Here is a 23,572-nt window from a genome sequence, read left to right on the forward strand (position 1 = left end):
TCGAAAAGTCCACGTCAAAGCAGATCAAATATCAAGATTATGTTGACAGTTTCCATTTCGAATTCCATTCCAACCGGCCAAGCTGTCAACAGGGAATATCATTTGAGTGTTATGTGTCATTTGCGCGAAGCTATTCGTAAAAAAATACCGGAATTATTACCCGACAAATCTTGGTTTTTGTACCACGATAATGCACCGTCGTATATTGTATCGATTCTTCATTAGTTTTTTGTCAAATTGTTTTATTTTCGTGTGATTTCTTGTTATTCATCAAGCTCAACCGACAGTTCCGAAGAAACCGTTCAGAGTCAACTGAAGACATGAAACATGAACCGCTGACGCATTGAAGGCTATTCCGGAAATTGACTTTAACAACTGTTTCGAGGATTGGAAAATACTTTGCTATAAGTGTATTGGGGTTGAGGGGGATTATTTTGAGCAGGACGACATAGATTTTGAATAAATTATAAATTTTAAAATTATGAACAAAGTCTTATGAGGTTTTGCTCACAGTAGTATATAACTGATCAGAGTGAACAGCTGGGTGGGTTTAGCCACTCCTGGCTGTATGTTCGTCTGTCCTTCTTTATATATGTACGCGGAAAATCGACCTACAATTTTGCAAACAACCTTTTCTCACGAAGAAGCTGCCCATTTGTCGGAACCGCCGATAACGATCCACTGAAGCATATAGCTGTCATACAAACTGACCAATGGAACTCAAGCCCTTGTATTGAAACTTTTTTATTTGACGGAATATCTTTACGAAATTTGGCTTGGAATATTGTCCAAGGCTTGGGTACCATCCTCGCAGAAATTGTACAGATCGGGCAACTATAGCAAATAGCTGCCATATGAAAGGACCGTTCAAAATCAAGAAAACCATCTGTAAAAAATACACCACTGATGGCTATTATAGCTTCGGTTCAGCCGAAGTTCTCATATTTTTGAGTGTTTCTACAAACTTTGAAGTAAATTTAGAGATCTTGCTGAATTATCCAGTTTTTAAGTATCAAAGCTGTTGACTAATTTCACATTAAAAGCTTCCAGATTTTTTTTTTTTTATATTTTTTGATATTTTGCTTTCTTATGATGATGATGATGACATTAATTATAGTGTAGGTAAAGTATATTAGATGTACATACATATGTAGGTATATTGTATATACTCGTATAAACCTGAAAAAAATCAATACCACATTTGATTACCCAAATCATCTTTAACTAAAATTTGTGCAATTTTACCTTGGCTCAAACGGATGTATCAATTCACATCGCCAAAGCTAATTTTATGGTCCAATTTTGCACTTATGCTTTACTAGATTATGCTGTGCTATGTAGCGTATGTTGTTGTTGCGCTAAAGTAGCCTGTACCCCGGTAGCGGCTCGCTAATGTTCTAAAAAAGGAAATATTGCGCGTACTTAATGCTGTTATTGTTATTGTTATTACCAGCGCGTTGAGGCGCCTCGCATACCCACCCATAAGTGGCTACATACATATTTTCGCAATTTCCATAATTCACTATTTTCCACTTTAGCGCTCGGTTTAAGCATTACAAAGCCGCTTTGGCTATTTAGCATAATTTTTTGACCACTCTTGTTCATCTTTTCGACATTATGTTGATGGCTGTGGCAACCGCTGCCACAACACCGACACCAGCAACACAGCAACGCCGTACAGCAGAGTACTCTGTGTAAAGTCATTTGTGATGTTGCCGCTTGCTGATTGCAAAAAGAAAAACAAGAAAAAATACTAGTTGAGGCGTCGGAAAAATAGGAACTATTACAATAGTGAGCTGATAGTAGACTCAAGCGGTCCAGCAGGCGGTCGGTTGGTTGGTCGGTCGGTCGGTCGTTGCGCTAACACAAGTTGCATGCCGCAAGAGCTTGCGTGAGCCAGCACTCTTGCTAGCCTAGCTGGTTAGAGTTTATCAGCTGTGTTTTGTGATTTTCTCTTCTCTTTTCAAGTGTAAGCGACAGATAAACGCGGCAACATGTTGCCTATGACGTTAGTGTTGCTGACATAGCAAAAGTGTTTTCATTTATTTAACGTACTTATTTAGGACGATTATTTTTGTGGTTTTATGCACGAGCGCAGAAGAAGCGTAGCGCTGGCCTCCGCTGTCGGCTTACGGACCATGGTTACACACACACATCTGCGCACCCACATTCCAAACTCCACACTGTGGCTCCTTGCTGTCAAATCGGGCAATTTTATTTGCTCGCTTTTGTCCGTCGCTGCTCGTGTGCTGATAGCCGCAGCAGCTGATACTTATTCTTCGTCTGAGATTTTATTGCAATTTTTCAGTAGATTAACCTCCTTTCTGTTTGTTATGTGGTCGGCGCTCGGTGCTCGGTTCTTTTAATGTAGCCGCCACTTCAATAGTACTTCAACTACTTGGCTTGCATTATTTCTTATTACTACTACAAGTATTTTCAGCTTTGTACTCAATCTCAATCTGTTTTATTGCCCGCAAGCCAAGTTGCTGAAACCTTGTTGTTCTTGTTGTAGTTGTACTTGCCGTTCTTGTCGCTTTTTCAGCTCTTGGTTGATTTCCGTAAGACGGCAACAAATTGCATTTTGCGCATCACTCGCTCTGATCTCAGCTTGAAGTTGCCATTGTGCGTCCAGTGACTGGTGAAAATAAAAATAATGTGCGCATTTTGTCTCTCGCCGATAGAAACATTGCCATTTGTGACACGCCACACAAAGCACAAACAACTGCGCTTTGTGAGAATTAATTTGCTCACACGCATATTATTAATCAGCCCCTTTTTGTTCTCTTGCATCATTTGTATGCTTCTGCTTGTCCCAAAATATGCAGATTATCATTGAGTTGTCGGAAATATATAAATATACCAATTTAACTGTTATCATTTATTCTGCCTCAAGTAGGGTCGGATTTTCATGTGTTTTTTTAGCGCCCTACCCATTTTGAGTTATCTGAATTTCTGCCAAAAGATCTGTTATATGGTTAAAAGTTGGTGATTATTTATGGTCGCATTGGCCTTTGAGGTTGGCGACGACTTCCTAAAAGACTACTAGTCCAGTCATTTAAGCTTAAATTAGGTAAGAATCTCTGAATTCGATATACCCATTTATATGCCTGTAAATACTTGTATATTGACACCCTAAAGTTGTCTCAAAACCTACATATGGTAGGTATAGCCTAGGTAGGTATACCCCTATAAATGGGTATATCGAATTCCGAGGTGAACTTACTATAATGACTGGACTATACAACATTTCTAATAGTTGAAATGAATGCGCTGTAGCAAATAATGCTGCCGATGAAGGATATCTCAAAGCAATATTCGTATTGTATGGAGATCGAAGGAGTTCAGACTTAATATTGTACAAGTAATCTTATAGTCGATGGTGTTAAGATTCCGACTGTCAATAGCCCTAAAATTCTAGATATGACTTCCGACAGTCTGTACTCCTTCAGTCCTCATACGACCGCGACTAACGCTAAAGTATATACATAGCCGCAACAAAATCCTCAAATCGCTAGCCGGTAACACATGGGAAAAGGATAAAGAAACGGTTGGTCCTTAACTACCCCACACTAATATGGTCAACTGGATGCAGACGTATAAGCTTACGAGTTTTCAGCAGTTTGAAAATTGCACTCCGAACTGCGACAGGATGCCTTTTAATGCCAGCTATCGAACACTTGCATAGTCAGTTCTGTATTCCCACAGTTAAGGAGCATAATGAACGCCTTTCCAAGCAGTTCCTATTGGGATGCTTTCACAGAAATCATCCCTACAGTCACCTGCTTGGAGTGGAACGGCCTCCTAGGAGTATCAAGAGATATTTCCTTGACTTCGTACGAAACTAACTTCCGACAAGCACTGACTGTCATCAGTGGAGCCACTAACTCGAGAGAAACGAGAGTGACACTTGTGCAGCTTCGTTCTAGATACTGTAGCAGGTTAAAATCCTACTTATCCTAAATATACCCTGATATATCAAATAACCCTACACATCTGACACCCTTCTTTCTCTGGTCCAACCCCGTTGAAACATCACGTTTCCTGGGCCTACCGTAGGATGACGTCGATGGAAACTTATTTAAGCCTCGCCATCCTAGCGGGAATTAGGTACCCGTTGCACCACAACAACAACAATAGAGCTAGCGATAAATCATAATATATATATTTTTTTTCAATTTATTGAGACGAACTTCTGATGGTCGTATCATATTAAGAAACTGGACTGCCATTTAGATAATGGAAACTGACTCCGTTGAGTTATAGTTTATATGGATCGGTCAGTTTGTATAGTAAATGTATGCTATAGTGCTCTTTCTGTTGTGGACAATAATCCGTGCCAAAGTTCGTGAAGATATCTTGTAAATGAAAGTGCAGCTTCATACCAATCGGTCAGTTTGCGTGGCAGCTATTTGCTATAGTGAACCGATATCCGAAAATCGAGTAACTTTGTAGAAAGAAAAGAACGTGTGCAAAATTTCGGACACATCTCAAAACTGAGGGACTAGTTCGTTTATATACAGACAGGACGATATGGCGGAATCGACTCAGCTCTTCCCCCTTTTAAACGTATTTTAAAGGGTCTCGGTCGTTTCGTACTGTGTGTTACAAACTTCGTAGAAATTAAAAATTTTAATGTATTAATATATTCCCCTAAAACCGGCCATTACATTGCAGACATCAGTTAAAATAAGTAGCCACATTAAAACTTTTAAAATTTCTCGGAATTCTTCTCCGTAAATACTTCGTCATTAAAAGTTAAATTATTTAGCATATCTTAAATGGGGCATCTAATTGAATTTTTATAACCCTGCCGACCCTTTCGCGCACACCAACCAACTCCGTTACATAAGAAGCCCTAAAGTTTGCCTCATTGCAGAAGTAGTTTATTTAAATGGCTAAAATGACTATAAAAATTTGTGGTCAGCAACTTTTTCCCAAGTGCTATCAAATATCGATTTATCAGCGAAATTATGCAAAACAACAAGAAACCAATCGCACACAGAGTTGCCAAAATGAACAACATATGCCGCGTGGGCCGCAAAATCAACGAAACAACAACAAAGAAAATATTACCGAAATTTGATCAATTCAAAGTTTCACATACTTCTCGGTCTAAATGCCGGAAAAATGAAAACATTTAAATTACGAAATTGCGCGCATTTACCGTTAGACGACATTATATTTTGTTGGTGGATAGCACACATAAATAGAGTTTGTGCGGAATGAATTTCCATAGAATTCTTTTTCCACCGCAGTCAACGGGCGAGCTCACCCAATTTACCAGCCATTAAGGAAATTTGTGAAATTTGATGAGAAAGGAAAGATTAGTGAAATCAAAGGGCGAGTTGGGAAAATATTCCTTTTTCCCTTATTTTTATATTTGTAGCAAAAAAGTTGCTACTGAATAATTGAGACAGCATATTGACGGCAGCAAATACATACTTATGTACAGTTGTGGGTATACTTGGTCACCATAAATGGCATGATGAGGGGTGACCACCAGAAACTAAAGCTGTCAATGTAAGTGAGAAGGAGTGCGGAGTGGTGCGAAATGCGCGTTTTTATTGTGAACTGGACGAATGAATGCGAAGAAAGGACATTGCTTGCAAATTTAATAAGCAAAACGGTTATGATACATTTCCGTTATACAAACGAAGTTTGGAAAAGTACGCTTTCGAAATCTTTTGTCAGTTTTTGTGTCATTCGTAAAATGGTTTGGACATTACGATAATGAAAATTTAAGTAAAACAGCAAAATTAAAGAGAAAATTATTTGATGAAGAAAAGTTGATTATTGAGCTTTAAAACAATTTTTGCGTTTCTTTCAGCAATTCGAAAAATAATGGGGAATACTTGTCATAAAGGAGCTTCGATATTAGAGTAATGTGTGAACTAAAGAAATTTTTGAGCAAAAAGATTTTATTGTATTATTTTATAAATCCATAAAGCTATTTCTTAGTTCCATATATGGAAGTTATGCACGGATGTAAGCATCGTTGTATCATATCTTCAGATCTAACAATCCAGTCAAACTAATTGTACTTTAATGTGTATTATGTGTATTATGCTGATAGAGTAAGTTTAAAGCTGAGAGCTATATAAATACCCCAGTATTGTATTTCGAACATGAATAATTCAAGTGAGCTTAAGATTCTGCTAAGCGTTGGAGAGTAGCCAATCGAACAAACTATACAATGTGTTCAAACAAATAAGCAGCACTTGTGATGCCTCTGACGCATAAATCTTTCTTTATCTCAGTTCTTTAACTTCTAGACCAACCACTCTCTTATTTCATTGATTTTAAGATTTTTGCTCCTTCTTTTATGTCGATACATAGCCATTACTTTACTTTGAGATTCATATGCATAAACATTAGCTGAATCTTATATTTGTGATACTTTGGTTGCTCTAATTGTTGAAGACAAAAGGAGGAGAGGGCGAGAAAGGCTTGGTTGTCTTACATTGTTGTAAAAGAGCTTTTTTAAACGGAAGCGGTGGGGTTACTCATTAAAAGTTGTGCTTTGGCTATACTGAACCGAGGCTAACCCTATACTGTTCAATGGTAAACATAGCCAGCAACAGATTTCGAAGTGACCACTGTTCTATGGTGAATATAGTGAATTACTCCGAAGGTTGCTATCAGATTCCTGTAAATCGGAATCTTTTAAGCTACCAGGGAGAAACATTCCGAATTCATCTCTCTCACTTCGACTGCTTCGCAGATAACTTGGGCTACTGCGTCACGTAGGACCACCCCTCCCAGCTCTTCTAGGCGGACATAGATATATATCCATCGATATGTGGGTGCGGCGGAAGTGCTGTAGAAGAGCTTTTTTCAAAAATGGATCGAATAGATGGAAGTGCAGCCTTTTGTTGGGTGCTTTCAATCAAATCTAGTTTCAGCCAACAAGGTAGGAAATTCTCCGAAAAGCCACTACGTTTAGAGGGGTATGCATGAACTCCGATAGCAGAGTTACTCTACAGCCAACGAGTGCATGACTTCACTAGCAGTAGCATCAAGCTACTAGTATATTCAATTTGCCTAGCCAGAACGGAATTTTCGGAAACTGTAAAGCCGAGAAACTTGTTAGAGAGATAACTTTAATTCATATTCCGTCAGGATGGGAACGACCAGGTCTTCTCCTGTCTTCTCTCACTTGAGCTCTGGATTATTGGGCTTTCTGCGACCTGAGCAAGCGTTGGCCAGCCACTAGGACTTCTGGGGTAGCGAAAGACTGCCAGAGTGGAGTATAGGAGAATCATTACCATACCCAGGAGTTCTGGGCATCTTAATGACCAGGTGAGTATCGGTATCCAAGAGGGATTTACTCGTGGCCAAATATAACTCATATAAGAAATTAACTTAAATGATGGTTGGTCGCAAGTACATATACGAATTGACGTAACGGAAGACATTTCAACAGCTCATAACTTGAACATAACTTGAGATTGAAAAGGGATCTAAAATACGCCGAAAATATTTTTTAACTAGCTGTAAATAATACAAGCTGAGAACTTTAGTAAGTTTGATTTAGAATGGTAGCGTGATTTTAGTGTAGAAGAAACGATGAAAAATACGAATTAAAACAATGAAATCCACCAGAGACCTTTCGTAAATTGAACGACTTCAAATACTAGAGAAAAAAGTACCGATACTTACTTCTACACATTTCACGAACACACAATCAAAATGAAAACAAACACGCACTTGCAGCGTAAATAAGGCCGTGTTGAGTGACTGCGGTTTGAGCAATGAAGTCACTTCACATTGAGTGACTGACAACAGCGCACTAAACAAGCGGGAACGCAGGGAAGGGAGCAACCCACGGTCACCAACTTGCCGCGAAAAGTGGACAAAATCTGTAACAAACTGAAACTCAACAGAAGAATCGCAAACAAAGGCTCTCAAACAACGGCGCGCGCTCGTTCTCACCCCCGCGTTTATTGCCGAAATTGACCCTAAATTGCCAATGACATTCCGCGCATCCAACGATTGCAGCCAGACAAACAGTGGGACACGCATACAAACAAACAGCGAGTCAATAGCCGTGGCTTTTCTTCAGCACATTTGAGAATTTCCTTTTTCTTTTTTTCCAGCTTTCTTATTGTGTTTCCTGCTTTTCACTACTCCACGTTTAATTGGCCATTTGCACAAAGCGGACAAAAATTGTGTATGAAACGCCATGATTGTACCAATTGCATCGTCCTCATCGAGGAAACATAAGAGGCTGTTGAGTAAACAAAAACACACATTGTAAATAGATTGGGGAAGATCAAAGACTCGGCCGGATAGCGAACTTTGTGTGTGGGCGTCTGTGTTTGTGTGAATTACAATCGACAATATGTAAATATTGCTGAGCATATCTAACATTTTCAAGTCGAATGGTGATGAAGAAAGAATGAAATGGAAAAACCCCCAAAAAAAAATCAAAAAGCTGCTTAACGCAGAAATATGGAAAAGTCCACAAAGAGGCAAACGTCTGCGAGTTCGTCTTAGTTAGTGTTTTTTGTTTGTACTTTTCCTGTATTTTTTTGAATTTTTTTGGGTTTTTTATATTTGTCGCTGGTCAGTCCGTCTGCCATCGTGAGGACAGCATTTTAAAGTCAAGCAAAATATGAGCCTCTGTCAATGACCAACCTCCGCATTATTAAATTTAAATGACTTGTAGCCATCATGAATATGTCATAGCCATTGTGTTTTTAAGCATATGCCATTGCTTACGCGCCTAAAAATATGTTTTCCCCTGACGCTGTGCTTATGTTTTGTAAACCGTTTTTTATATTTGAGTGTCAAGTGGTGGCAACCTTCAACTTAAGTGGCAATTTAATAACAGCACAACAGCGGAAGAAGCTCATAAACGGAGAAAATAGTACAAAGGTTATAAAGAGAACACAGACATTTATACATAGATGTATAAAGCATAAATAAAAGTGAAAGCTTCGTTTCCGAGTGGGAGCTTTTGAGTAGATCAATTTGTTTTTGTGGCATTCGTTTGTTTTTGTCTTGTGATTGCTGCGAACAAATATCAATGTAAATAAACAAATATGAAACATGAGTGTGAATCATACATTTGAACACTCAAAGTAGGCGTGATGAACAGTGATTACGGAAGAGAAGCTTAAGTAGTCGTAGGAAGTAACGTTGGGAAAACTGTAGTAAATCATCATTTTGGTTTGACAGAAGCATTAGAGTCAAAAGCCAGGTTCCACAACACTGTAGAAATCCTCAACTATTTTTATCTCAAACTAGAATAAATGAGTACATATCAGACTAGTAGATTCCGTCCTTCTGTTTTGAGACTCTTTTAATACAAATTTTCAGTGAAGTTATTGATGAAAGGTAAACACAAGAAGGAAGAATGTATAATGCAGCAATTTTACCTCGAAACAGAAGCAATAAAACTTGCTTTTGGATAACAAAATATCCAAAAAGCTAGACAAATCCATACAATCTATCGCCAGCAGCAAAAAATTAAAATTTCATTCGACGAATGACCTTCTACAGACAAAAGGAAACTCTGCTGCTAATACTTTTATGAATTCGTCTTGTCCTGAAACTATGCTTATGAGAATACTATAATATCAACTCCCTTTACATCTAATCTCATCTCTTTCAAAATACAAAAGTCCGCCAGTTGTGTGGCGTTTAAGGTTTTTGTGAGCTCTTGAGCTTTTTAAGAATTAAAAGAAATGAATGTTCATGTTTTAACTAAGATTGTTTGATTTCTTGAACTTACCTGAGATACTTTTGTTTCCATATAGCAAATAATTACATATGTTTTTTTGTTTGTAAAGTGTGCTAAGGTCCAACTGCATTTCTATATCCTAGCAAGGTATCTTAAATTTTTAACGTTAAGACTTTGAAGATCCTAAAATTATAGATATACATAATGATTCGATTTAGCAAGTTCCATCTTTATATGCGCGAACTAGTCCCTCAATTTTTCAGTTACCACAAGAAACTGCTAACTTTTCGGAACCGTCGGTATCGAATCATTGTAGCATATAGTCCTATACACGAAAAACATGAACCCACAATCTAAGCCAACTACCGCGAGATCAGCCATCTGAATATTAGGTCTAATTAAGCATACTACTCTGTGAAGCCTTTCGTCAATAAACTAACTTTACCTTGTAAGTATGGCTTCCGAACTATGAAAACAACCATCGACTACATACCCACGATACGCCAACTCCTGGAATAGACCTAAGAAACAAACAAATCAATACACACTATCTTCTTGTCGATTTCAAAGGTGCTTTTGATAGCGCAGAATAGAGATCGCCTTTATACCGCAAAGTCTGTATTTGGAATTATTATAAAACTTTTACAGCTTTGAAAAATGACGTGACCATCAACTCCGTCCGAAAAGGGCAAGACCTCCCCGAGCCGTTTGATACCAAATGAGGGTTCAGAGTTGAGCGCCGTCCTAACAGTCCTTTTTCAAGAAGCACCAGTTCTATCTGATTTAGAAAAAGAAGCAAAGCAGATGGGCCTGGTGGTAAACGAAGGCAAGACAAAGTACTGACTGTCATAAAACAAAGGAAGTCAGCGATTTGGAGATCACGTTATTGCTGACAGTCATCGACATCGAGACGGTGAATGTATTTGTCTATCTAGGATCCAGTATAAATATCAACAGTGACGTCAGCCACGAACTCAAACGCAGAATTACTCTTGCCAACAGGTGCTATAATGAAGTCAAAAGACAATTGAAAAGTAGAGTCCTCTCTGACATGACGAACAGCGATGAGTATTCCTTAGGAGGATTCGAGTGAAAATTTCTTCTAAGGACTACCGGATTCGAAAAAAATAATAAGCGGTATGAACTCTTCGGTAATATGAATGTACGCAAAATGACGATAGTGTGTATGGAGTTGCCATACGAGCCGAACGATCAAAATGATTGTATGGAAAACCATTTTATTTGCCAAGGTATCTTGAGAGATTGATTCTACTGTTTTACTTTTACTTTTGCTTCCATATTGTCCACAGGTGGTTTTACTTGTATAAAGTGTTCTTTACTTTCTCAATTTGAATGGAAAATATATGGTAATATTTAACCGCATAACTCTTTATGCATAAAAAATCCTTAGCTTATATTTTAATTTGCCTTATTATTTCAAATAGAGACGACCAACGCAGTCTGACCATGGCTTTGTTGTTTGACTAATTGACCAAATTAGTGCGGCGTTCGGTGGCAGCTTTTGCGAATTTTCGTCATAAAGCGAGTAATATCAGCAAAAAACACGCATCTATTTTTATGTATGTATGTATGTGTGTTGTTGCCGGCAGCTGTTTTGCTAAAATGACCATAACGAACTAGTGATAAAAATATAACTGCTGATGGCTGACTGTTGAGGGAGTTTGTGATATTCCCCGAAAGTCGACGCTTATTTAATTATTAATTGCAGAAAAAAATGAACGAAATTTATACACATGAAAAAGTTTCGTAGCCACATGTTTTTATTGCGCATAAATTTCAAATTAAAGAGTCGTTTCAGTTGCGATGGAGAACATTATTATTTATATTTATGGCAAGTTTTATGGGGAAAATTCATAAAACCCTCTAGAAAGTCGTATTTTATAAACAATAATACGGGAAAAGAAAGACTTGATCTAACAAGTGGACATATGGGAAATGGCACTCTATTTCTTCGGAGATTCGGAGAAATATATGTCCCTAAAACTTTATATTTTTCAACCTATAATTATTATTTTATGAGATTGGAAAAGAGATATTGTTCAGTAAATTAGAGTGCAGCGAAGCTCTTTGCTTTTACCTCTCAGTGATTTGTTGAAACTTGGAGAGTAGCGATCTGAACAGCAACTGGTATAAATCACATAAAATGGTATAATCGAAGAGGGATTAAATGGCAAGCTTTTATACCACTTTAATGCGGTGTCTACATGCTCTTCTGTTTTGAATGCAGGTGTATAATTTATTGTTGAGCACAGCTCAAATATAGAGAACAGAGAAGTGACGAATCATACAAAGATTAACCAGCAAAAAAGGCATGAAAATGTGTTTAGTGTGTAAACTATTGGATTTGGATACACCATTTCATCGTATATTCATAATGTATGTATCGTATTCTCAGTTAGACTATTTTATTAGTGTCTTTTAGCAGCGGAGAGTTTTTTGATCACAGAAACACGGGTTTTATTTTAGATGTGGAGAAACTACCACTTGTGAAAAGTCGGATCAGATTTAGGTAAATAGTTTCTAGGTAGCTCTTATTAGGCATAAGGTTTCCACAACCAGCAATAGTCAAGAATAATTCTTAATATTCATTCTACTTAAACTTCTAAACCTACACCTTGATAGCTTTAGGTGCTGAATTATAATACTTTGTCTAATAGGTTCATATTTAAGTTGTAATATATGATTATTTATTGAGATAATACTTTAATAGGCAGCCGGAAACCGTTCTAAGCGGTGAATGGTCTTGAGAAAAGTGCAAAGTTGGAGTCTCTCTACATATTAGGTCTAGTAAATCCTTTGATTTTGCATTGTATTGAATCTTTCACAAGCAAAATTATTCGTCATAAACAGGTACAAGTTGAAATTACTTGATGCCTGTGCCAAATTATAACCTGGAGGAGGAAGGAGGAGGAAAAACTTATCCAATCATAGTGCTCGAAACTTCTGCCGAGCTCTTATCGATGTGTGCGACTTACCATTCAATGTCGCAATTAAAAACTAGACCACAGGAAGACAGTCCCACTGAAACACATAGCAAAACCTTCCTGACTATTAATTCTAGCCATGTGACTAGTTTGCACCGTCTCATCGTGATTTGACCACAATCGTTTTCATTCGATGTTACCCATTTTTCGTTAAAAATAACCAGCCGCTTCAGAAATCGGTAAATTTTCTTATGATTCAGCAATAATTTGCACATGAAAATTCGTCTATTAAGTCAATTATGTTTTGGTAAAAAAATGGAAATTCAACGCAGATTCAGTCTTGCCAACAATTACTACTTTGGACTGAGAAGGCTACCGAAAAGTAAAGTCCTCTCTCGACGAACAAAGCTCAAAGTCTTCACGTCCGCGTCCTACTCTATGGTGCGGAGTCATGGACGATGACATCATCTGATGAGTCGACCTTAGGAGTGTTCGAGAGAACTTTTTGCGGAAGATTTATGGTCCTTTGCGCATTGGCAACGACGAATACCGAAGTCGATGGTACGATGAGCTGTACGACATATACGACGACATCGAAATAGTTCAGCGAATCAAGAGACAGTGGCTGCGCTGGCTGGGTCATGTTGTCCGGATGGAAGAAAACACTCCCGCTTTGAATGTTTTCGACTCAGTACCCGCTGATAGAAGCAGAGGAAGACCACTACTTCGTTGGAAAAATCAGGTGGAGACGGACCTGACTGGCCTTGATATTTCAAATTGGCGTCAAATAGCAGACAGACAGATAAATGGACGTGGCTAAATCGACTTAGCACGTAATGACAATCATTTTCTATAACACAAACTTCGTGGCAAACTAATTACACCATATTCAAGGTATAATTACAGTTTACAACAAGCGAAGTTTTTCTTAATAAACTAAAATGAGTAATAATTAATCAAAAAAATTATAAAATGTGCCGAAAACCCAAAAATAATGGTTATTTCAAAGTAAGTACTCATTTTTCTTCATCAAAAATCAAAGTGAATAATCTTGAGAGATTAAAAGAGCATCTTAAGTAGAAAAATTTTAGAATTTTTAGGAAAATACCTCTTGTGATTATGTTTCAGAAAGCAACATAAGGCTCACTCCACCTGCATATTTGCAGTCAAATACACCAACTCAATTAACAGACCAGCCTGACTCCCTCTGCAATCCGGCTTAAACGAAAACATTTATAACTGAAAATTCTCTTAACTCTGCCCCAGCTCTGCTACATATATAATCACTAGTTAGTGCCATATTAAAACGGAAAGTGCAGGCAAGCGTGTGCATGTGTGAGTGCGTGTTTGAGTTTGCAACTTGAAACCATGCATGCCACCCTACAGCACATACACACCCCAACAGACCCACACATGTATAGTTTGCTAGCTGTTGATTGAAACTCGAAGCAGCAGCGTTTACCTCAACTCCATCAGAAACTTTAGGCCGCAGCAATTTCAGCAGCAAAGCTCAAGTCTCTGTGCACTGCGGCTCCCATAGAAGGGAACGACTCCGAAAAGAGCGCTCACCCTTTGGTCTCTGTTTAAGTTGCGTACGCATTTAATGAGCGCATTCAGTTGCAAATTTTCTGCAAATTACACGTACGAGAGGGCCCCTCGCCCATCGCCAGCAGGTGCGCCATGCTGAAATGCACACATACGCACACACGCACATGCAAGCCAGGCTAACAAGTGAGTTTGTATGCGCGTTGTGCCTAATGTTGCCAAATGCAGGTGACGCGTATAAAGATTTTCTTGATTGCTTTCACCCAAGAAAGCTTTCCGAGGAAACTTTCGCAGGGGCTGCACGAAGGCGTGTTGGCGCGGGTTGTGTGGGGCACACAATTTAATCATAGGAATTACATGAGTACACGTCCAATGCAACGCTGACATAAGCAACTTTTCGTTTTTGTTGTTATTGCAATGCTGCTCGCCGTCGTTGCCGTTGTTGCCGTCGAGGTGCTGGAAATTGCGTATTTTTCTTCAAATTACAACTGACAGCAGACTCAATTCGCATTTGTTTAACCTGTGCCTTTGTACCCAAGAAGCTTGGAGATTTCCATTGCGAGATAACTGAATGTGCGTATCTGCTAGTTGTTGTTGTGTAGCTATGTGGGTGTGTGTAGCACATTAAGGTGGTCTACTAAAACTAATTAGTAAATTCGAATTATTTGTTGCTAAGAGGGTTTTGAAAAGAGTTTTACACTCATAAAGGCATTCTATCTGTCCGCTTGTTTGTCTGTCTGTGTATAGGTATATACATATATGGTTTCATATATAGCTGCCAAGCTGATCTATCAAATTCAAGTCCTCGTATGGAAAACTTTTACATTTAACAAGTTATCGTCAGGAAATTTGTTATAGATTATTGTCCAAACCTTCAAAAATATTGCTTAGATCGGACCACTGTAGCATATGGCTGCCATTCAAACTGATTGATCGAAATTAAAATATAGATTTTTTAACGTTTTTATGCTGTAAAAAATGTACCTCTATATCACAACGTTTCTTTTTGTTTTATAGAGTGGTTTGTTGAAGTTGAAAAAGTCAACAAAATATGCCATTGCGGTTTTTAGAACCGTTAGAAAGGTTGAAAAAACAGCAAGAAAAATAAATTTAAGAAAACTTAAAATTTTCAAACGAATTCGCTAAAAAATTGTTGCGGAAGCTGACCAAGTGTAATGTACACCTGTATATCTATACTTATACAACTATGTTGGCTAACAGGGTTTATTAAAGCTATTTGGGGTTTCATATAGTCTCATAAAGTTATACGTTATAACAAACCGAAAACAAAGCGTTGTGAATTGGTATTTCAATAAATTTTTTTTTTATGTATGTGATCCAACAGCAATTTTTTTTAACAATTGAAAATATTTATAATTTAAAGAATTTGCGATGCGTTATGACAAGTTGTGAGTCTATAAATATGTATAATATTTTCATACTGCAAAAAATCCGCAAATCGAATTTTTGATCATTTAAATATTTTTTGTTTGTTAAAACTTCTTAAGAAATATTTAAAATATCCGATATATGGATTTCTATGCTGTGAAGTTTTGTATTGTCTGCTCTTTATTATTGCTCTGCCTGCACCGTAACCCAGATACAAGTCAAAGAGAGGCAGAGTGCATTTAGACAAGCAATATTTATGGTAGTTGCAATAACAGTTCAATTGTTCCAGGTCTCCGGCCTTACACATAGATGGTGTTACTGGTATTAAATCCACATATGCATAAATCTGACAGCTGTCGGATTATTACTTTGTAAATTATATACATATTTTTTAGTGAAGCAACTTTTGTTATTGTGAAAAAATGAACAAAAGAGAATCTCGCGTGTTGATAAAATATTGGTTTTTGAAGGGAAAATGCAGTTGAAGCAAAACTTTGGCTTGACTACGAGTTTTTGGATACTGTCCCAGAAAAACAAACCGTCAAAGATTGGTATGTTAAGTTTAGACGTGGTGAAAGAAGCACCGAAGACGGTGAAAGTTCTGGTCGCTCAAAAGAGGTTCTTACCGACGAAAACATCAGAAAAGTCCACAAAATAATTTTGGATGACTGTAAAGTCAAGTTATTTGGGATAGCAGGAGCTTTAAAGGTATCAACTGTACGTGTACATGATATCGTTCCCGAATATTTGGATATGAACAAGCTCCGTGCAAAGTGGATGCCACGCGAACTCACTTTTGTTCCAAAACAATGACGAGTCCATGTCTCGGTGCAGTGTTTGAAGATGTTAAAGCATAATAAAGTTTTTGTCACAGTATGTAACAATGATTGAAATATGGCTTTGTCATTTCAATCGACAGTCATGCGAGGGGACTGCACATGAGTAACTCGTTCCAAAGCAACCGTCGACTGGCACAGTTATGGCATCTGTTTTTGGTCTACGCATGGAATAAAGTTTATTGACTACCTTGAAAAAGGAAAAGCTATCAACAGCAACTATAACATAGCGTTATTTGACCATTTGAAAGACGAAATCGCTGAAAAAGGACTATATTTGATGAAAAAGAAAGTGATGTTTCATCAAGGCAATACACCGTGTCACAAGTTAGTGAAAATAATAGCAAAAATACGTGAATCGGGTTTCGAATTGCCATCCACTGTATTCTCCAGATTTGGCCACAGCGATTATTTTCAGTTTTCAGTTCTCAAATCTCAAAAGAATGCTCGCTGTTAAGAAATGTTTGCCTGTTTTGAAGCAAAGGAAAAATCGTACAGCAGCAATGGTATCGAAATGTTGGAAGGTCCTTTAATCAGTGTATAACCCTTTAAGGGAACTTTGTTGAATAAAAAAACAATTAGGCAAAAACTGTGGCTTAGCATATAACTTCAATTGATCCGTTATATCAAATATTTACAAAATTATATTAGTTTAGTAATTGAGCTGGATTTTAATTGCATTTTTTTACATATTTCGGGTATTAACCAAAAAATGATTGTGGAGCCCCTATACTTTTGGAGAGTGGAGATCTCGTACCATTTGAGATTAGATTCGATAGGATCTGTTAAACGGAACCTAGAGCGAATATTGAGCAACGCAATTTGTGGTCGTTTAATACTTGATCTTAGTAATATTTTCTAACAAGTAAAACAATTTTAAGTATTAAAGTGTTCACCGCGATTCGATGCACATAATGAGTGAAAGAAATATTTTCAAAATGATCGACTTTAGAGCGCTGCACACTTTCCCCTCATCGAAAATGAAAAAATATATAAGTTTGGAGCTAACTAGCCATCTCGAGCACTAAAGCAATTTGAAAGTGTGAAATGCCGTGAAAATGCAACAACACAAGACATTCGTTGTCACATTTTGTTGCACTAATAATCGGCTGCGCTCGTTTATACCAAATACTCGGTTACTAATAGACCGTTACATTAGTGCTGCCATTATGTTGTGGTAAGGGTTAAACGGTACTTTACTTCGCTTCCACGGTCAATACAAATCTGGTTAAATTTGCATAAAATGCACTGCTTGTTGTTGTTGCAGTGGCTTTACCTGCTCTGCTCATCTTACGGACTGCATGCGATGCCCACGATTATTAGCTGCGTCTGCACGACCACACATCCCTACATTGAGATATATAGGGCGGTGGATATGCAAAAATCAGTGCATCACGGCGGCAATTTCACCGTTACTTTTGGTACTTTCGTGTTGCCTTGCTTTTGCTCATACCATAGTCGCCGTGTTTTTTTTTGCAATTTTAAGAAACAAAGTGGAACGAATGGGGAAACAAAACTGTAAATGGCCAAAACATAATCGGAGGCACTGCCACTGCCATCTGCTGCTGCTTCTGTTGCAATCTTCTTGAGCTGTTAAATAACGCACACACACACACATAACGGCTAATAGCGCCTGCGGCTCCAACTGTAAGCAGCGAAACGGTAGCCACGAAGCGCTAACCGACAGCCCGCCAGGCAGCCAGCCAGCCGGCGTTGTGACTAACCGCCAGCCGCCAGATTTACCAAACAACAGCACATGTTTGCGCAAACTTTCAAAACTTTTTCGTTTTCAGTCAACTATCTATATTTGCGTCTGCTTTGTTTTTAAGTTTTGCGGCATTTTTACAAGTTTATTTTTATCGTTTTACTGAATTTTATTTTTAGTCTATTCTGGCGATTTTCTGTTTTTTGTTGCTACTTGCTGACCGCTTACAGCTTGTTCAGTTAGCTGTTGATATTTTTGAATGTTGTCGTTAAATGCTTCGCCTATGATGTCTAATGCGCTACTTAACATGCGATTACAATCGCCAAGAAAAGTTTCGCGGAAAACCGCATATTGCGCCGTTAATGAGCAGGTGAAAGAAGTGGCTGGTTAACGGTAGCGCATGAATAGCTTTTTGTTGCGGAACTGTTTAGATCATTTTTTTCGTAAACTGTGGTTGAAGACAAAAAGGCAAATCTGAAAGGGTTGAGGAGGATTATCATACCGGGAATCATACACTTGGTTGAGGAAAATTATAGAAATTTTTAAAATATATTTTCTAATGATGATCGTTTCTCGACAGAAGATGTTAAACTTAAGATTGTATAATAACTGCTTTCAAATCGAATATTAACTCATGAAACTTCCAACCAATTGCAGGCTACCAAGATCTGTTGGCGTGATATGCACTGTTGATATAAAAGAAGTTCTGAGAAAAGTTCACCCAGTACCCTCACACTCGCTAGATTGCTACTCTACTACTTTCAATTTTTGGTTATCCTATTGGCTTATTCCAAAAAAAGTTCATTTACTTCTTAGAAGTGGTATTTATATATATATGTATATCGAACTTTCTTCAACTAAAACAGTAATTAATGGTTTTTGCAATGTATTTTGTTGAAATTGTTCACGGAATAGTGGGTCTGTACTTATATGTTTTGGAGGGTGTTTCGAAAATTAGATTATATCAAGTTTTAAGCAAAACACGATTTTGAAATAATTGTTAAATAATTATACTATTTCGTAAAATATTCTATAAAGATTTTTGCATTGGTTGTGAATTGTGTAGTCTTCTAGGCTAGGCTTACTAAATAATATCCGACTCACTTTTAACCACTTTCAAATTTTTTTTTATAAAATGTATAGTTTCAATGATTGATATAGAGATAGTAAGATAGTATTAGTCTTCGTGAAAGGATTTTAAATAACAATGGAATTTTTTTCATTAAGGCATGTTGATTTTGAAGCGCTTGATGAAATATCGGACTTCGCGCGACCGTCGTTTTTAAGTAACTGAATTAGAAACGGATAATTTTTCAGCTCTTGATTGTCAACCAAACGGAATTCTAAAAACATTCAAGTATTGTGTAGTTGGTATTGGAACTTAAGGGTTATGATTGACTTGTAATTTATAATCGAAAACAGCTATAGGATATTTTTTGAGTATCGATATTGTGTTAGCTATAGATTTTCATAGAGTCAATACTCAAAATGGGGACATACATGTTAACTCAGAATTTTATTACATGTCTAAATGAGCGAAAGAAACTTTCAGATTGGCATATTCTTTTAACTTTTACTTAACGGCTGGTCTATTTTAATTAAAAAGGTTGAAGGTACATCCAACAATAATGTTAAATCTATATAAAGTCAAAGTAAGGTATCATTGCGACAACTATGGAGTACCTGAATCTGAAAGACTGTATATTGATCCGAGAGATGTACAAGTTTTCGAACACTTTTTTCTATTTTTTTTTAACTTTTATGAGTACAAAATTTTTTATCATTAATATTTCGGTTCAATATTTCAAAGCACCGGAAAAAAATTTTAGGAAAAATTGAGTAAAGAAGAGCGAGAAGACAGCAGGAAATGCCAGGGAAACAACGGAGCATCTCTTGTGCACTTGACCCGCGTTGGCAAGGCTACGCTGTAAGCCTTGAGTCCGCACAATATGATTCACTGAAGGAGGTATGGATAGTGAGGCCGCAGAGTCTGTTTAAATTCGCGTCTTGGATAGGCATCCAAAATGATGACTACTCCTTTTGGACTTAGCAACTGAACTCCATCGGATATCGCAAAGGACCGAACTGGTCAACGCGTAGCTTACTGGCCTACCAAAATAAACCTAACCAAACCTAAAGTAAAGTGATCTATCCGCCTTTCCGCTTGGATTTAACGAAATAGAACAAAAGAGAGTAAACTTTCAAATATTATGGTATTATTCCATTTATCGGATGTAGCTATAAGTCTTAAATTCAAAATTTTACAGTTAAGTAAGCTATAGTAACATTTTAGAACTTTCACTCCAACCACTTTTTATATAATACGTCGAATATACCTATAATTTTTGGTTCTTATTTTGAACAATTTCGTCTATTTAGGAACCAGCATTAACACCACCAATAATGTCAGCCTGGAAATCCAACGCAGGATTGCTCTTGCCAACAGGTGCTACTTCGGACTGAGTAGGCAATTGAAAAGTAAAGTCCTATCTCGACGAACAAAAGCTAAACTCTATAAGTCGCTCATAGTTCCCGTCCTGCTATATGGTGCAGAGGCTTGGGCGATGACAGCAACCGATGAGTCGACGTTACGAGTTTTCGAGAGAAAAATTCTGCGAAAGATTTATGGTCCTTTGCGCATTGGCCACGGCGAATATCGCATTCGATGGAACGATAAGCTGTACGAGATATATGACGACATTGACATAGTTCAGCGAATTAAAAGACAGCGGCTATGCTGGCTAGGTCATGTTGTCTGGATGGATGAAAACACTCCAGCTCTGAAAGTATTCGACGCAGTACCCGCCGGGGGAAGCAGAGGAAGAGGAAGACCTCCACTCCGTTGGAAGGACCAAGTGGAGAAGGACCTGGTTTCGCTTGGAATATCCAATTGGCGCCACGTAGCGAAACGAAGAAACGACTGGCGCGCTGTTGTTAACTCGGCTATAATCGCGTAAGCGGTGTCTACGCCAATTAAGAAGAAGAAGAAGGTGAAGGGTTTAGTTTGAACTAATTTTCGACTTAAGTTTTGAAAAAAGGGGGTATTCTCATGTACTCACTTGGAAAATTTGATTTTTTTTATGTTTTGACAGTAAAAGCTTTGAAAACATGCTGTGAAAAATTCAGACCGAAATTCATAGTATTTGATAAGTTACAGCTCATAGCCGCCGACGTGTCGTAAGCGACTGTCTACCAGGCGCCATGACAAGTCTGCAGCTGCTACGTTTCTAAACGCATTTTTCTGAAACTGTCATGGTCCTAAAAAAAACAGTATTCAACCGATTGCTTTAAAATTTACATATCGTCACCTGAAATGCAAAATAACGTAACAACATTTTCGGAAATTTATAGTGGCATGAATGAAACATGAAAAAAAATGGAACATGAGTAAAACGAAATTTTAATATTGGTTAAAACTGGTTTATATCTGATCGCAGTACCTGAAAATGTTGAACATTTGTAATATTATGTATGTAATTTGAAGTAGTGAAGCGTAGTCAATAAGACACTCAATTTCGAATTTTTTGATGATACGTTATTTTGCATTTCAGGTGACGATATGTCATTCTACTCAGTTATAGTTATTGTCCCTATCAGAATTGTTTATTTTCGAAAATATTTTCATATTTATTTATACGATTTTTAACGAAAAAAAAAGAAAATTTTCGTGACTTGTTTTTGAAGTTCGACATTTTTTTTAATGAAATTGATTATATTTGGTAGGGACGATAGCCGCAGAACTACATAATAATAATTCATTCAATTTTTTATTTCAGACAACATGAACAGCCGCTATCACCATGACCAGTGAACTACTTCCTTTTTTTGGGGACTACTTTGATTTAAATAAAATATATATTGAAAATGTAAAAAACGAAAAAAAAATTTTTTTTGTACATTTCAAAATACAAATAAAAATATATTAAAAAATTAAAATGATTGAATTTTGTTGTCGCATAAAAAAAATTTTCCTAAAATGTGGTAAAATGTATGCGTTCACATGAGAGTACCCTCTTAAGGGTAGCTTACTATAAGCATTACTTAAATGTGAAAAACACGGGTTTTGAACCTGTAGCACAAATTATCAGTTATGGGAATGGTTTCAAATGTGATTTATTTGTAATATTACACTTTTCACAAAATTACCTTCAGAGTTTTTTATAAAATCTTCAATTTTCAAGCATCATGCTGAAATGTTGACTTACCTGTAAAGAGAAAGAAGTATTATTAGAAATGTGAACATTAAATTTACTATGAAAAAAGTCAAGATAACTAAAATTGTTATAAATAATCATTATTAATACAATACAAATACTTGAATTGCCATCAGTAATTATAAAGCAATACAATTTTATAGAAAAGGAATTAAGTGATCAAGGCGGATAAAGTAAATAGGCTACTCTAAACAAATAACACATGTACATATATATATAAATAAACCAAATATGTACAAATAAAATAGAGAACGAGAATATCGCAATAGAAAACGACGCCAACAATAAGAATACAAATTGCACGAAAGCGAGAAGCATTAAAGACTGTGACTTTCAAACTAAAATAAAGCCATAAAACCAAACTGGCCGGTAGCTGGACCGAAAAGCAGTTAAGACAACAAAAAGTCAAAATCAAAGAAAACGAAAAACGCGAAAAAAATCGCGCAAATGAGCCAACAGGTAGAGCAACCAGTCGAGCCATACAGTTGACCCACATTTTTTTAGCGTCTGTAAATGTGTGGCAACCAGTAACAGCTGTAACGGTTGACCAAAAAAGTTGCCAAAATGAAAGGAAGTGACGGGATGACTAAAAGATGTACGAGCGATTGGCACTTAAGTGCCGGGACATATACACACACCAACATACATAGTATACAAGTATATACATACATATGTACATATGTATATGTGAGTATATATGTATGGTGAAGTACTTGTATGTATATTTCTATAAGCGGCTGAGAATTTCCGAATCTAATGAAATAATTATTGCGGAAAGCAAAAAAGATCGTTCATTCATCTTCACTTTGATTGGGTTTGTGTCATCATGACACTTGGAAATCAGCTTAAGCTTGTTGTTGTAGGCGCAGGTGCGAGCGTTGCTTTTGAAGAATAGAATATTTTTGAGTCTCTTGTGTAGCCATGCGCGTATTTTTTGCTTATTGTGTTAATTGTAGATTTTTATCTCGCCATTTATTGATTCACCTGCACACACTCACACATCAGAGTTTCTGAGAAATTCAAATTCTTTCACGCTTTTATGCTTTTACGACTATTTTTACGGCGTTTTGAATGCCACTCATATAAGAAGCTTTTGAATTTTACTTTTGTTTGAGATGAATTTCATTTTTATAGAAATGCTTGCGACTTGTGAGTTGTCCACAACAACAATACTATAAATATACTCTATAGAATAAAAGAGAAAATCATAATTAATAAACCGTGTTAGAATGCAAATGCTTAGATTTATAAAT

The sequence above is a fragment of the Bactrocera tryoni genome, chromosome 3, assembly GCF_016617805.1.
Source record: "Bactrocera tryoni isolate S06 chromosome 3, CSIRO_BtryS06_freeze2, whole genome shotgun sequence".
Taxonomy (NCBI): domain Eukaryota; kingdom Metazoa; phylum Arthropoda; class Insecta; order Diptera; family Tephritidae; genus Bactrocera; species Bactrocera tryoni.